The sequence below is a fragment of the Amblyomma mixtum genome, chromosome 5, assembly GCF_055824585.1.
Source record: "Amblyomma mixtum isolate Tamu chromosome 5, ASM5582458v1, whole genome shotgun sequence".
NCBI classification, from domain to species: Eukaryota; Metazoa; Arthropoda; class Arachnida; order Ixodida; family Ixodidae; genus Amblyomma; species Amblyomma mixtum.
In genome coordinates this window covers 8,852,408-8,868,980 of record NC_143016.1, presented here as the reverse complement: position 1 = coordinate 8,868,980, position 16,573 = coordinate 8,852,408, and the positions used below count along the sequence as shown (strand labels likewise).

Here is a 16,573-nt window from a genome sequence, read left to right as displayed (position 1 = left end):
ACAACTGACGGAGGCCAGCACAACACCGCCGTGCGCTCGAGTAAAGCCTGTTTCACATGAAGGTGAAAACTCTTTGTTGCTTCAGCGCAAAAGCTGTTCAGAGCCATCGCGGCGGCTCCAGTAGTCAGAGCAGCGATGTTCCAACAAGTTACAAATTTTTCGCAGCGCTGCGCTGCTCAATTTTCAGTCGCTTGCATGCATGTGAACCAGCCTTTACACGGACGTAGTCGGACGTGTATGGTCCCTGTCGTGGCCAGCGGCACCCGCTGATGTGATCTTGCACGCCAACGCCTTCCCTCAACACGCGCGCCCATTCCTCGCGCTGCATTTGGAGCTCGCTGCACGACGTGAAATTCCTATTTAGTAAGAGTATCTGCATGTTTGTTTTGATAACTATAAAAGAACAAAGGAACCATATTTTTAATAAAGGAGCGCCGTGTTGGAAATCGGAGCTAGTCTAACTAAGGGAACAATTGGCAGTTCTCCAGCCGCGGTGGCTCAGTGGTTATGGCGCTCGGCTGCTGAGCCGAAAGACGAGGCTTCGATCCCGGCCTCGGCGGTCGAATTTCGATGGAGGCGAAATTATAGAGGCCCGTGCACTGTGCGGTGTCAATGTACGTTAAAGAAGCCCAGGCGGTCGAAATTTCCGGAGCCCTTCACTATTTCATCCATCATAACCTGGGTCGCTTTGGGACGTTAGACCCTCCAAAATCATAAACCATAATTTCAAGTTCCATCACGACGAACAAAGTGAGTTGAGGTCACAAGAGGCATACAAAAGCCAATCACTGCTTCATTGTTTTAATTCACTCAAACTGTCACGACAGCAATCGCAGCAAATGAAAAAGCAGCTTTTATATTTCAGTTTCCGTACATTTCTCAAGCGACCTCCAGGCATTTTGTACATGGTATCCTTCGGATGAAGTCTAAACCGACACAACATGAGGGAAAAAAATTCAGTTGATTTCACATGCCGATGCATGTTTACTAATATCTTGCGTATAGTGAAAAAAAATCACATACACGGTATAGAGCGTTTAATTTGTAATTTACAAAGAGCGCTACGGTTTATCTTGTAGCTTCATTTAAAAATTCATTTCAGATCCTTCATTTCAAATTTACAGCTAATTTGCTGACCAGCGTCTGGTAATAGGGTAGCTGCATGATAAAACTTGCTATTGAACTACGCATATATATACAATTTTACAATATACAACTGAACACTGTTTTTCGTATCTAGGGAAATCTAGGGAATTTTTAATAAGGGAGTAATTACTCATTGACGTACACCCAAGCGCAGCCATATGGCTACAAAGGAAAGCTATACAGCTTTCACAGAAACTTCGCAGTTAAAGAAAAATTCGTCCTGGTCCGGGGTTCGAACCCGGGACCACCGCTTCACCGGAGCAGTCGCTCTACCAATTGAGCTAACCGGGACGGCAAGCTTATGGTAGGGCGAGAGCGAATTGATCAATAACTCGAAGTGGGAACAGTGTTGACCAAATGTTTAGGGGAATCCCCCAAGGTGGAGTAGATTTGTAATAAGGGAGTAATTACTCATTGACGTCCACCCAAGCGCAGCCATATGGCTACAAAGGAAAGCTATACAGTTTTCACAGTTAAAGAAAAATTTGTCCTGGTCCGGGGTTCGAACCCGGGACCACCGCTTCACCGGAGCAGTCGCTCTACCAATTGAGCTAACCGGGACGGCAAGCTTATGGTAGGGCGAGAGCGAATTGATCAATAACTCGAAGTGGGAACAGTGCTGACCAAATGTTTAGGGGAATCCCCCAAGGTGGAGCAGATCTGTAATAAGGGATTAATTACTGATTGATGTCCACCCAAGCGCAGCCATATGGCTACAAAGGAAAGCTATACAGTTTTCAAAGAAACTTCGCAGTTAAAGAAAAATTCGTCCTGGTCCGGGGTTCGAACCCGGGACCACCGCTTCACCGGAGCAGTCGCTCTACCAATAGAGCTAACTGGGACGGCAAGCTTATAGTAGGGCGAGAGCGAATTGATCAATAACTCGAAGTGGGAACAGTGTTGACCAAATGTTTAGGGGGATCCCCCAAGGTGGAGTAGATTTTATGTTGCAAATTGGGGTAGAAGCGCGGATCTGAAGGTTGGCAGCACTGCACCGACGACGACGCCTACGCCGGGTGTTCTGCGGCACGGGACCTTAACACTTTCACGTAATACGCTTAAAGAACTGCGATATGTCTCGCTGACGCAGTTTTTGAAAATGTATAGATTTAGCGGTAAGGGCAGAAACCTCTCGGTGGCAATTTAATTGAGTGCGCGCTTAAGCGAGCCTTTGAGAAATACTGGGGCACATGTGCATGACCCGGACTAATAACCCACGTGCGGAGAAACTGTCGCTTTTCTGCTAGCCCCCTAGCTTCACGACAGCTTAGCGAGCAGATGCACCTGCTGTGTAGGTATACTTTGGGCAGTTCGTTTATACTGCCTACGAATAGCTGGCAGACCATGATCGAGGGAACGCTGTGACGTTCGCTGCGAACACGTAGTTTTATAGCTGCACTCCATTCACCATCCGCCCAGCGCTTACGCAAAGTTGGCAGCAGTAAAAAAATCAGTCGGTAACGATGTCAGGGCTCGCTTGAGCAATGCGGGTGCGAATCGAATCCCTGTGCCTGCTACGACGCACTGGTGGCGTCTAATGTGACCCTACTGATCAGAGTTAGCTGGTGGTTTTAACGTAGTTGAACCCAACAGATGTGCGAAAACATGTTGAATGGTACGGCAGAACAGCGCTGACGGACGGGACGGAAGAAGATGAGACAAACACATGCGCTGACAAACACATGCGCGGTGTTTGTCTCATCTTCTTCCGTCCCGTCCGTCAGCGCTGTTTTGCCGTACCATTCAACATGAACCAACCAGCCCGACTCAGCCCTCTCCGCGAAAACATGTGTTTAGCCTGATTGGCTCATGGCTTTGCTTTGCTGGGTAGTCGGCACGTCTGGCGATCATATTAGACTCAAGTTAAGCTCTGATCGAAGTTAGCTGATCCATATCCAACAATCCAGGACAAAAACATTTTTGAGCGGGAAACCATTTGTAAAAGCAATTTTTTTCATAATGTAAGATTTCACTGTAATTATAGATATATAAACATATCACCCGACGACAGTCTTACATTTTTTTTTTCTATTAACGTTCTTGCTATCGTCAAAAGCGTTGCCCACTGTTTTTCTATGACAGTATTAACTATTCGATGCGATCGATGGAAACAGTTTAAAAGAAAGGTTGGTTGGTTTATGGGGTTTAACGTCCCAAAGCGACTCAGGCTATGAGAGACGCCGTAGTGGAGGGCTCCGGAAATTTCGACCACCTGGGGTTCTTTAGCGTGCACTGACATCGCACAGTACACGGGCCTCGAATTTCTCCTCCAAAGAAATTCAACCGCCGCGGCCGTTTAAAAGAAAGATTTTTCTGCACATCAGAAGAATGGACACTGCTTTCAATATTCCCGTAACAGTGTCTTACAGTTTTCCAATTTTCAAAATTTTTGTCCCAGAAAGTTCGACATGCTTCAGTTCGAGCCGCAGATGGAAGTTGATGAAGACGACGGTATGCAATGCACAGCGCGATTAAGCCTCAGGACATCATGATCATCATCATCATCGCGAGAGTGCGTTGAAGTTTAACACGAGGCGTTATCGGCTGCGGCGGTAGCATAGTGCTCTCGTGCAGTGGCCAGCGAAGCTGATCTCTTCGCGCCGCTCTGGATTCGAATCCTATAGTCGGGGCAGTAATTTATTCAAGGTGAAGGCTTCAGCGATGGCCCGGTTTCTGCAACTTTTGTCGTGAAGTTGTGCTTTTGCTCTGAGAGGAAGGCGTTCTAGAAGTGTGCTTTGAATTGCAAACACGCCACCATCACTGAAACTGCAGCTTTTATAAGCGAGAAACGGCCAAAAAAATGTGTGAAAAAGGTGCTGCCATCACCGGCCAATTTCGGAAGTGTACGACACGTTTTGTCGCTGATCTTAGCGGCTAGGGTACACCGCCATTCGCTTCGAAACAGTGATCACGGGGTCCTTTTTCAGTGTAGACGACATTAGTTTGAACAGAGTGGGAGGACAATTTTAAATGCAAGTTTCTAGGCAATAAAATTCATCTTTTTTTTTTTGCCGTACAACCACAAATATGGGCATAAACTTTGCGCAGAATGAAACAAGACGGAGGGAGAAACACGTACGCGCTCTTGTGTGTGTGTACGTGTTTCTCCCTCCGTCTTGTGTCATTTTGCGCAAAGTTTTCTTGAATATGTCGCCACACCAACTGGCCCAACGTTCTGCTCTACCAAGTTTCATTTCTTCTCCATTGGGCACTTTTCTGTGTAATTCTCCGCCTGCGGAACAGTGCGCGCGCTGTTGCAGCCTTATAATCACCGGTACTTGCAGAGCAAGGTTCTATGCCTTTTCACTGCGGAAGGGCTTGTGCCCTCCGGAAATTGCAATCCTCTTTGGTGCGATTGGACCATCCGTTGGAAAGTATGGGCATAAAGAGTGACAGAATCGATTTTCACTAAGAGCAAAAGATGACGTTATCGTCAGTGTCCCTTTATCGTTTGTGGCTTGATAGGTGGTGGGGACTGCCAATTCTGGATTGAATCTGCTAGATACTTGAGAAGGGGTGACCCCCACAAAACGAGTCGAACGGCCAAATACAGCACGTTTTCTCTGCAGTTTAGGGCCGCATGCAGCATTAATGAAAGGCTCCCGAGACTTCACAAAGAAAAAGGAAATCGTTCACAGAAGCAGACGAGGAGGAAAATCCCTCCGTAATTACATCATTGTCGCATAAATTAAAAAGAAGGGAAAACTTACGTACAATCGCTGTACTGTCTCTACGGAAAAATGACCAACATTGAGCTAAGTGAAGACTACAGAAAAAAGGAGTTTACAATCGAATATGCTAAAAATAAGAACATCTAGTGCTTGGCAGAGTGGCGTCTGATATTCGGATGAGTTGTAATAACATACACTTAGGGCGATGGCGTAGAGAGGGAGAAAGAAGAAGCTGGAAGGCAGGGAGGCTAACCAGACTAATGTTCCGATTGTCTACGCTGGACTGAGGGAGAGGGCTGAGAGGATGTAAAAGAAAGAAGTGGTAGGGTTTTAGCTTAGTTAGCCGAGTAGACGTAAGAAATCATGTTTCTAGCCTGTTTGGCTCATGGTTTCGCTTTGCTGGATCGTCGGCGCGACAATATTAGTTCATTAGTATTATTAGTTGATGAAGCAGACGATGTGCAATGCATAGCACGAGAGTATAGTGCCTAGAATAGTATATTCTAGGCACTATAGCGAGAGTGTGTTGCAGTTGAACACGAGGCGTAGTGGGCTGCGGCGATAGCATGCACCAGTGTGCTCTAGTGTGGTGGCGAGCGTAGCTGATCTTTTCTCACCGCCGGCTCTTCGAATTCCAGTCGTGGAAATGCTTATTTTATTTATTTATGGTTTGGCCAAGGTCACCCTCAAGATGAAGTACAGTTGATTGTAGCTGCTTGTTTCTTAAACTTCCCAACAGCGCATGTATGCTACATGTGCTGTGAGGCCGCGACAGATCAAGCCACTGACAAATGCTTGTCATTCGTAAAGCCCACCAACCGGGTGCCACGGAGAGCCGGCTATGCATACACAAATCTCGCGCTGCTGATAGCAGTTGAACGCCTTGCCGGCAAATTAACATGCCAATGAATAATCCGAACTTTTCGGTGCAGTTCCTCAAGAGTTTTGAAAAAATGGTCTAATGCTCGATAAATTTATAGTCTGTGGCACCAACACAACTGGGTCACTTGCTGACGTCTGAGCAAACAAAACAAAGTGGGGTTTTTGTGTGTGCGTGTGTGTGCGTGTGCGCGTGTGTGTTCGTGTGTGCGTGCGTGTGCGTGTGTGTGTAGGCTATTACCTGCAGAGTAACTATAGGCCGCCACAATAACAATAAATTCAAAGAGAGAGCAGTAAAGTAAACCAAAGCTATCACACACGGGGGAAAGGGGAAACATTAACCTTGGGCTCAGTAAGGTGCGCCAAGCAATTACTTATGTCCTTAGATTTTTGGTGCCGTTTATCGATAATATTGATAATTAACGGGTACACTAGCTCGCATTCCGCAACATCAGCCGCTCCCATTTCATTTGCATACGCACCGCTTCGCGATGGGGCCAGGCGGAGGACGCACTCCGTGCAGATAGGGCTGCAGCAACGAAGCCGGCATAGCCTGCAGCTGTGCTGTGCTGGGGGGCGCTCGTGTGTAGGCAACTCGTGTTAGACCGCTGGCTGCGCCATTTCCGCTGCCTTCGTGCCTTTTGAACGCACAGGTGTTTGAATGCGGTACACGGGTCACTGAGATTGCCATATGGTCTGAGCGAATGCGCATGTCGTTCCACGCTTTCATTCGCGGATTCGCTGGTTAAGCGGAGTTGTCCTCGTGGTAGCAGAAGAAAACGGAGGTTCAGGCAACGCTTATCATCTCGCTTGCCTTTACTGGTTTCCCTTAACTACATATGACAGTAACTTAAAGGCCATTCCATAGGTACCGAATTTTTTCCTCGGATGCCAGCAGCACGCACTATGTTTGTAACAGCCGCAGGTGTTTATATCTTAACGTTTTCTGCCAAAACGCTCAAGACAGGTCACTGTTGGATGAAATCGGCTGTAACAAGAAACATGCGCAAGGCCGTTTTCCCACCCCCGTTTCTCAGTCCAACAAATAAAAGGGTTACAAAAAATCCAGACAGCTAAACTGGAATATTTCCTGTCGCACTTTGCTGCCATGCCTCGAAAAAAAAAAAAAGAAGAAGAAACACTTCCGCTCAGCACTCTGTCATCGAGGCGTGTTGTTCGCAACACAAAATCCGTACCGGACTTCGGGGAAGGGTGCGTTCGCTTCACGTGTTGACAGGCTGACGTGGAGCGGAGGATGGAGCCACGCTAAAAACACAGCGCTTTAGAGCGCAGCTCTTTGGGGTCCGTTCCTGCGTTTCGCGGCGTCGCCGTCGCCGTTGCCCAATGTAAGCAGCTCCGCAGCCGGGGCAGCGCGCTGCTCTAGTTGCGCGTGCTCATTGCGACATCTCCCGCAACCTCTCATCGATAACCTAATTGCTTTCTTCGCTCCTCCTCCAGTGCCACCCCTGTGCGGCGGCAAACAGAGCGCCGGATCGGTGGCGGTGGATCTCTATATGTGCACCGCCCGAGCCGAAACGCATAGCCGCCGCCGTTCGCCACTCCAAACCGCCTGCCTGCTTATATAAATAGTTTATTCTCTGCCGGTTCTTTCTGACCCATGAGCGAGACAACAGAAGGAAGTCCTTCGTCTGCCGCTGCTGCTAAACGAGCTGCCAGAGCAGAGGCCCAGCGCCGTCGCCGCCAGAATCCAGAGGTGCGTGCCGCCGAAGCAGAAGCTTACCGTCACCGCCGTCGAATTCTTTGCCTCAATCTATCGAAAAACTGAAACAGCTGATGAGCTGCGCTCAAATTTCGCATTAGGAAGTAACGTAATCGTCGGCAATTTTTTTTTTTCTTTAGATCTTGAGCTGGGCTAAAAGGGTAGAGAAATCGTCTCGTGCGCTGCAGACGCTGGATTAAAACACGTAACAAGAGGCGCACGCATCCCCTGGACAGGTAACCGGCTTTCTCACAAATGGAATGCTTGGAAAAGGTCCCCTCCATCTCTTCCTAACGCACAAGCACGCACGCACGCGCGCGCGCTCGCTCGCACGAGTGCGAACGAGAGGCAGCCGCGTTTTTGTCCCAACACCCGCTGGGCGTCAGTGCTCGTGGCACTGAGGAGGGCACGCATCTGGTGGCTGTCATTCCGGAAACGAGATAAACATCTGTCGCGTGACCTATCGTCATGTGTCGGACTGAGCTCAACGCAGGACGAAGGCATCCCCCAGTGACCGTGCCAGTCGTGGCGGCCATATCCAAAGAAATTTACAGGCTAGGTTACGGTGCACTCAGCTACGTATTCCTTAGCCTCGACTATGCCACGCTGTGAAGAGAACGGCGGTTATCTATTCTCGTCACCAACTCGCGTTAGAAAGGAACGTAGTTGTTTTTTTTCTTTCTTTTTTATGACAAAAACCAGAAGAGGAGAAGTTTTTGAAGCCTTCTATACCTTTAAAAATGCTAGTTATCACTTTCCCTGAAAGAGCCAAAATTTTTAGTTGGACAGGTTCAGACTTTCCACCAGCTCAGTACACACGTCCTTCATTCCATCGATGCTCCTGGCATATTAACTATATGACCGCTCCTTTGCTTCTAATTGCTTATGGACTTTAAAGCCCCCTTGTTCTCGTGCAATAAAATGAGCTCGAAGTCTGCGCTGTTAAATGTGCCGTTACAAGAGCCTCGCTTTGTCCCCATCTCCATAGCCCAGCTTTATCACTTTATAGCAGTGAAGCAACTAGCCCGCCAGAATGTCCTAACTTATCATAATTCCGGTCTGCGAAGCCGCAGGAGAACTGGACTAGTCATCGTAACTCTAGCAAGATGTGGAAGCAAGTGAAACGGGGAATACTGCGTGACGGTTGGAAGCGCGGCAGTATGAAGGTCGCGCTATGAAGAGCGTGTGGAATGCAGCCTACCTGCGTACGAAGACCTGCCGACACTAATGCACTCAGGGAATGGCACTTGTGCTGTAGCGTTCCCACAGCGCTCAAGGTATCTCAGTGACGGCTGACAGTGAATAGATTGCATGGCTATATAGCAAGACTGGGCACGGGAAACAATTCTCTCTCTCTCTCTCTTTCTCTCTCTATCCCCTGTGTATTTCCAGGCGCATGGAAATACAAAAAAAAATTGGGATACAGTGAACGACGCAATCGGCTTGCGATCCAGTACAGCAACCCTCCCTGAGACAGTTGACGAAGACACAGCCGAATCATTTAATACCTACTTTACCTCCATTGGGCCTACGGCTGCCGCGCAGGTTCATGCTGACGCACCTACGGCGAAGATGCCGGAACGTGTTAACAACAGTTTTGCTTTGCCTGACATAGACATAGAAGAAATAATCACTGCAGTCGGCAGCCTTTCAGCCGGCAAGGCGGCAGGACCTGATGCAATACCCGTTAGACTGATAAAAAACAACATTGATATACTAGCGATCCATCTACTACACATCTTTAACCATTCATTGGCAAATGGAATATATCCTGACGAGCTGAAGGTTGCAAGGGTTGTACCTATTTATAAAGGCGGTGAGCGATCTGATCCGCGAAACTACAGACCAATATCGGTATTAAATGCAATAATACAGTTTTTGAAAAGGTTCTTTGTAAACGTATACAAAATTTTCTAAATAAATATAACATTATATGTCATAATCAGCATGGCTTCAGGCCCCAAAGGTCAACGTCATCCGCAGTTCTTGTTCTTTCACAACTTATAAATTCTGCACTGCATAATAACAAGCTGGCCATAGTAGTATATTTAGACATATCAAAAGCTTTCGATACGGTTGATCACACAATACTACAACAGAAATTGGAAACCTACGGTTTAAGAGGGAAAATTTGTGATCTAATTAGAAGCTATTTTACAGGACGGAAACAATATGTTGTCGTGAACAATTTAGCCTCACTACCACAAAGCATTAATCTAGGTGTGCCTCAGGGCTCCGTGCTTGGGCCGCTATTCTTTTCCCTGTATATTAATGACCTTCCATCATTGCTGAAATATTCGAAAGCTGTAATATATGCCGATGACACTGCATTACTTTTTACAGGGGAAAATTTAGAGGCACTTAAATGTATAATTAATGAAGAGCTTAGTGAAGTTTCGCAGTGGTTTAAAAGTAATCGGCTAACCCTTAACACTGAGAAAATAAAGTACACCGTGTTTCACTCGCGCAGGAAGAACATGAACTACGAACATATATCTCTAACAATCGACAACACGACTCTGCTGAGGGTGCCTCAATACAAGTATCTTGGTGTCCTGTTCGCGTCTGATATGCACTGGAAAGAACAAATTAATAATATTTGCTCCAAATTAGCCTATGTTTGTCATATTTTACTAAAGGCCAGGGACTGCTTTGATCTTCCAATTCTACGCATTCTGTATTTCGCCTTTGTGCACAGTCAATTATCTTATTGCCTGGAAGCATGGGGTGGTACATATAAAACATACCTAGATCCTGTTTCTCGCCTTCAAAAACGAGCTATTCGTATGATAACTTATTCAAATAATACATACCCCAGCAGGCCACTCTTTCAGCAGCTTCGTATCTTACCCCTATCAATGGCATATAAACTGAAGATAGCTGAAATAGTAAACAATGTAATAAAATCTAACAACCCCCTGCCCCTTAGTTTATTTAGATTACCAATGAAACAAACAAGAGCTGCAACCAACAATCTATTTAATTTACCACCTTGTTACAATATGTACGGCCGGAGACTCCTGGAATACAACGGAGCCCATGTGTGGAATGAAATCCCTAATGAAGTTAAAGAAAAAAATAACTTTTCGGCATCTTTAAAACACTATTTAATTTCCATGGAAATGTAGGAATGAATTCAATTGTGTGTGTTAATCTTGAAGTTTTTTTTTTTATTTTACACGTTCTGCAGTAATATTGTACTTGTTTTGTATTTGGACCCCTCACTAGCCGTAAAGGCTATGGGCCCAAACAACAGTTTGTGTACTGTTTCTGAGAATAAATAAAGAAAAAATTGAAAAAAAAAAACTGTTAGAAACTATCGCGAAAAATAAAAATATATAACATGCTATATAAAAATATATAACATGCGCTGCTATATAACATGCTATATGTTTTCAGGTCTCTGGCCGTGTGCGGATCACTCTCCTGCTCTGCGAACTGCATACCAGGTGTTTCAGCGAGCACTTAAAAAAAAGAAAATCCTAAAAAAAAAACTGTCAGCCGCGACGGACGTCGATTACTATAAAAATCGGCGTGATTAGACAGATAATTAAGTAATATTTACTAATTAAAATCACTTTTATCTCCACTTTCTGGTGGTTAAAGGAATGAAGAAGACGGTGCTATATCAGTTTTTGAAACGAAAAACAAAAAAGACATTTTCTGAAGCTCTGCAGCGCAATGAAATCCGGCGATTTTTTTCCGCACGGAACAGGAACTGAGTCTGTGAGGCGCGAAGGAATCTGGGTGCCAACTCGACGTCCGCTGATAAGTCTCAGTGCTTATAACGTGACAGCGTTCAGTCTGCCATTATGTAGAAGGCCCGGCGTAGTGGGTGCCCTCATCGTCCACGCTGGGAGCGATCAGTCACCGGGCATATAGGTCACCTGACCTTGTGACATAATCACGACCTTCCCACCACGGCAGGTGGCAACGTGCCCACCGGACTGTGAACAAAATATTCACCATGCTTAAAATCAGTTGATTGGTGGGTTGGTATTTTATACTTTCGTGACAGGTCGCAGTTAAAGTAGTGATTGGCCTCGCGTGGTTCCTTGGGGAGAGCAACCTGGGTCTCACAAGTCCCAGCGGTGGCTATGTTTGAAGCAGCGACCTGCCGGTGCAGTGGAGCATCGCTTAACCGCTTCACCACTGCACCAGGAGTGGTACGAGGACTCCCATGTAAAGTAAAGGATGAAGTCCACAAATATGAGCAATATATGGGCATGTAGGCCAGAACCTCGGCGACAGAGGAGTACTTGCGCCAAACAGCCCAGACGCGGTTATGTTCTGAGGTCTCCATATATGCTGTGTTTGGGAAGGATCGTGACTGCTTGGATGAAGGCACATAAGAAATCCATGCTTAAATATAAAAGCGAGATGAATGCGACCATTTCGTGTTGTCACCCTTCCCGTGTTTACTGCCGAAGTGCAATGAAATGCGAACAGTAATTAGTGCGTCTCTCAGTAGCAAGTTCATGCTACGCATGGGTTTTGAAAGAAAACTCAGGAGATGCCCTCGCTATCCGAGCCGCACGCCGAAAAGTGTGCCGGAAGTGACGCGCTTTCGCAAGGACTACTGGGAGTATTTGGCCGACGACGCAGCCGATGGTAACACCACTGATCTCCACTAGGTGGCCTCCTAGTGGAGACCATGGTGGCAATTGCCACCACCCCGTTTCAAAGGGGGCGCTCCTATCCATCCATCCATCATCCATCCGTGGGTAACGCCGAGCGCAGCGACGTCGTCTGCTGCAACGCCTGATGCGCATGCGCAAGCGCGCCACGACGGCGGCCATGTAGAGGGGGGGGATACAGGGGAGCTGGCTTCAAAAAATGTGACGTAACCACCTCTGCTGAGGTCTTTCCTTCCTCCATGATGCTATATGCAGGGCCGCGCCCTCTCTAATTCGCATTTTGTTGTGCGTTGATGACGATGCACTTTCCTTAATTTGCTGGAATATGCCGCTTTGCAATTCATCTCCTGAGTGACTTGTCTTACTAATGTACTCAGATGGTGAAAGGCAAAGCATGATCAATGACAGGCAGAGCTGAACGGCGGGTCTAAAAGCAAATATGCAGAAAACTAAAGTAATACTCAATAGTCTCGGAAGGGAACAGCAGTTGACAATTGGTAGCGAGGTGCTCGGAGGGCTGAGGGAATACATATACTTAGGACAAGTAGTGGCCGCTGATCAGGACCATGAAAGGGAAATAACTAGAAGGGTAAGAATGGGGTGGAGCGCATATGGCATGTTTTCTGAGATCATGAATGACAATTTACCAGCATTCCTCAAGAGAAAAGTATACAACAGCTGTATCTTACCGGTACTCATCTATGGGGCCGAAACGTGTAGGCTAACAAAGAGGGGAGCTATGGAAAGAAAAATGATAGGTGTGACGTTAAGAGATCGGAAGCGGGCGGAGTGGGTGAGGGAACAAACGCGGGTTAATGACATCCTAGTCGAAATCAAAAGGAAGAAATGGGCGTGAGCAAGGCATGCAATGCGAAGGCAAGATAACCGCTGGTCCTTAAGGGCAACGGAGTGAATTCCAAGGGAGGGCAAGCGTATCAGGGGGTGCCATAACGTTAGGTGGGCGGGTGATATTAGGAAGTTTGCGGGGATACGGTGGCTGCAGCTGGCAACGGACGGGATTAATTGGAGAGACATGGGAGAGGCTTTTGCCCTGCAGTGGGCGTAGTCAGGATGATGGTAATGGTATGTGAGGTTTAGCGCGCTGAAGCTGCACGTGGACTATGAGGTACGCCGTGGGGGAGGAATCCGAATTGACTCCGACCGCCTGGGGTTCTTTGATGCGCCACCACGCCTGTTTAAAGATTCAAGAACAGAAAACCGAAAACATCCTGGAAGAGTTCCAAGTCCTTTCAGTACTTTAAAGAACCGGATAACGTCACACAAATGTCACATAAAGAATGCTAATAACAGTGGCCCGAAAATATTAGCAGCGCATAAAGTTGACCAGATAGGTTAGAATAGGACCCGAATTTACATTCAAAGGCGCCTTGAACGAACGACGCTCGGGTAGTGCTCTCGCCATTTACGCTCATTTGCTTCTTTTATGCCTCTAGAAGCTTTTGCTTATAAATGCGAACGCTAGGAGGTATGACAGTGCTTTCATAGCCTTCGGAAGGTCTTCTAACCATCTCCACGATCCCGCGATGTCAAGGACATCAGATCCGCTAATGCTTACGTTCGTCATATACTGAGATCAAACGAACTGACGCTGAACCTCTGAACGTGAACTTGCACTGTTAAGTGCACTTCGTGACAAGCGCATATAATCTGCCTTGCGAATCTCAATGACGATGCTTGAAGCTCGGCTATTTGCGACAAAATCACTCGTTTTAATCTTTTTTTTTTTACGTGTGCAAATACATTTCACAGCCGAAAACGACGTGCATGTATTACTAAAAGTTCCAGACGAAACAAGCTCGGGCTCTTACCGTGGTAATATTCCAGAAATATGGCCTTCAGTGAACAAGACTGAGCAACGCCGCAACTGTCGGAGCTGTTCGTCGGTGCGGCGGACAACGTCGTTATATTGTAAGGGTTATACCACGTTCACATTCACATACGCAGTGTGGCGGTCGTTCCGTCTGAGGCCGCTATCACAAAGTACATCGACCGCGCATACTCAAGGTGGCGATAGCGTACGTATCTCAACACAAACGGGAGCCAGAGGTTTCTTTTTATGGCTAAGGCCACGCGAGTAGCCCAGCTTGGAAGGACGTGGTCCGACTTTTGCTACACGGCAATAATCCTTAATGCAGCATTCGCCACGCACACGGGGACTGTACGCGCGCTCATATTCCGAGGAAAACACCATCATCAGGGTTACACGTTTCTCAAAGAGCCCATGTCCAAAAGCCCGCGTGCGCAGGAATTCAGCTTACGAGCACACACTCCGGCGCCTGCGCTCACAAGGGTCTAATAAATGTTAAAGGGACAGCCACCACTGATGTGTAGCGACTGGTACAGGCGGGCATATTTAAATTTCGTAACAATCGTCCTTGTAGGGGTGGTTATGCAGACCAGCGTTTTGGTACGTTGACGATGCGAACACGCCGAGCGGTGCGTTTGTGGAAGCGAGTTGAAAATTTTCTATACACAGCTCTTTTTCCTTGCCGCAGTTGCATGCCGTTGCACAAACTTCGTCCGAGGAGCACTTAGAGAGGCACTTGGAGGTTTTCTGCCTTTCCGCCCCACTAAATCGAGGCGCATAACGAAACCATACGGGCACGAAGAACGCATACCCGCGAAGCATCTCAAAACATACCGAAACACAGCTGGCCGCGTGTTGCGCCTCCAATTGCAGGTTTTCTTTGTCTTCCGACATTCATATTGTCTTTTTTCCGTCTTCCTCATGCGATAAACGTGCACTAGGGGTTTCAAAACAAAACTTATATACTCAGAGCCTCAGACATCTGTGATGTCTTTTCTCCTAATTCATCATCACGCTTGTACTTTCGAGATTGGCCTGTGGCGGCGAAACCTGTATTTTAGTTGTTGCTCTTTTCTATCTAACAAGAGCTTTGTTTTCAGAAAGAGTGGTGTTTTGTGTTTAGGAACTGGAATTCTATCGACGCAAGACAACTTCAATTTCTCCTCAGTCTCGCTTTGGCGTCTGTCCTGTTGTGTCCTTGTGCCTCTCTCGTCCTTGTTCTTTTCGCGCCGTCCTGACATCAACTACACCCAAAGCAACATAATCCCTTTCGAGGCGCACCGTTTGGTTGAGGGCTGTGGATTAATTTCTACTACCTACGCGCTTTTTTCTATAGTGAAAGCACTAATTCACAAAGTCAAACCGGCTCACCGGTTTGTGTGAAGTTTGTCCATGAGGGTGAACTTGGGCGAATGATAAATAAAATAAATATTGCCACGACTGGGATTCAAACCCACGACGGGGAGAGCAGATCAGTTTCGCTGGCCACTGCACGAGATCACTAGGCTATCGCCGCAGGCGATCACGGCTCGGGTTAAACTGCAACACACTATGCAATGGTGAATAGCAACCTTTACCTCCTGATTCTTGGCCGATCCTCCAATGTGGATATGTGCCATCTTTGCAAAGGCTAACAACAACAACAACAACAACAACAACAACAACAACAACAACAACAACAACAACAACAACAACAACAACAACAACAACAACAACAACAACAACAACAACAACAACAACAACAACAACAACAACAACAACAACAACACAACAACAACAACAACAACAACAACAACAACAACAACAACAACAACAACTAATATTCACACTCTGAGCCACGTGGCGGTAATGACAGACATATGTGCACTGCATGCGTTGGCGCTGACAACGTTGTTGTAGAAACACGGCACTATAGCAATACGTGTTGACGCTGATAACAGTGCTGCAGAAACGCGGCACTGGAGCATATATGTCAGCGGCATACATTGAGTAAATTGGCACTGACGACGAAAGAGTTGAGGACGCGCATAACTGGCTTCCTGGGGCAGCGGACACCTGATTAGCGCCTTCAGTACGTGACGATGATGCCCGCCTGCAGAAAACTATTTTCGCACAATATTTCGTGCTTCGAAATGCTAAACCATCAGCCAATTTTTTGTCCACCGAAATCCACTAGGGCACCGTCATCTAAACGCGGCTTCCACGGTCAGGATCAAACCCGTGAACTGGAGCTCTGTAGCCTGTCCCCAGAGCCTCTGAGTCACCTGTCGCAGTCGCGACGATGATGGCCGACTCAGTGCATCGTACAGCTCGGCGGAGGGACGAGACCAATCGTCTGCTCGCGGCGACCAGGGAGTAAGTCTACTTTTGTTTTGGCTCCGCCATGGATATATGACCCAGACAATAAATGATCTTGTCAATCGCGCGGTCGCCAATTGGCTTCTGCCTATCGCGGCACTTCGCGCGCAGGAAGGGGCTACCAGCACAACAGAGTGTTAGCGGGTAATAAGCATGCACTCCTCGGCAGGGTATTTAAGATTTTGGCGAAATGCGCATCCGCGGTCGAGAAAGCACCCACTTCGGCAGGCCGTGCCGCCACTGTCACGCTGCCTCATCCCCACTGAACAATGGTCGAGCTGCTACAAAAAAAACTCTCCCGCAGAACCCAATTCTGGTGAATTAATCATCTAAT

The 16,573-nt window shown here is 47.2% G+C and overlaps 1 protein-coding gene across 10 annotated transcripts in view; it reads right to left on the bottom strand.

Annotated features, from left to right (window-relative positions):
* LOC149341274 (arylsulfatase B-like) overlaps positions 1 to 16,573 on the bottom strand; it is a 54,723-nt gene that overhangs the window by 37,657 nt on the left and 493 nt on the right. Inside the window, exon 1 of one of the 10 annotated variants that reach the window (XM_089543279.1) lies at positions 13,883 to 13,983. The exons of 8 other annotated variants lie outside the window; for them this stretch is intronic. The gene's annotated coding sequence lies outside the window, so the exon portion shown is untranslated. Of the gene's footprint in view, positions 1 to 6,178; positions 6,231 to 13,882; positions 13,984 to 16,573 lie in introns of those variants that run through there. One more of the 10 variants, XM_089543278.1, reaches the window with a different exon arrangement.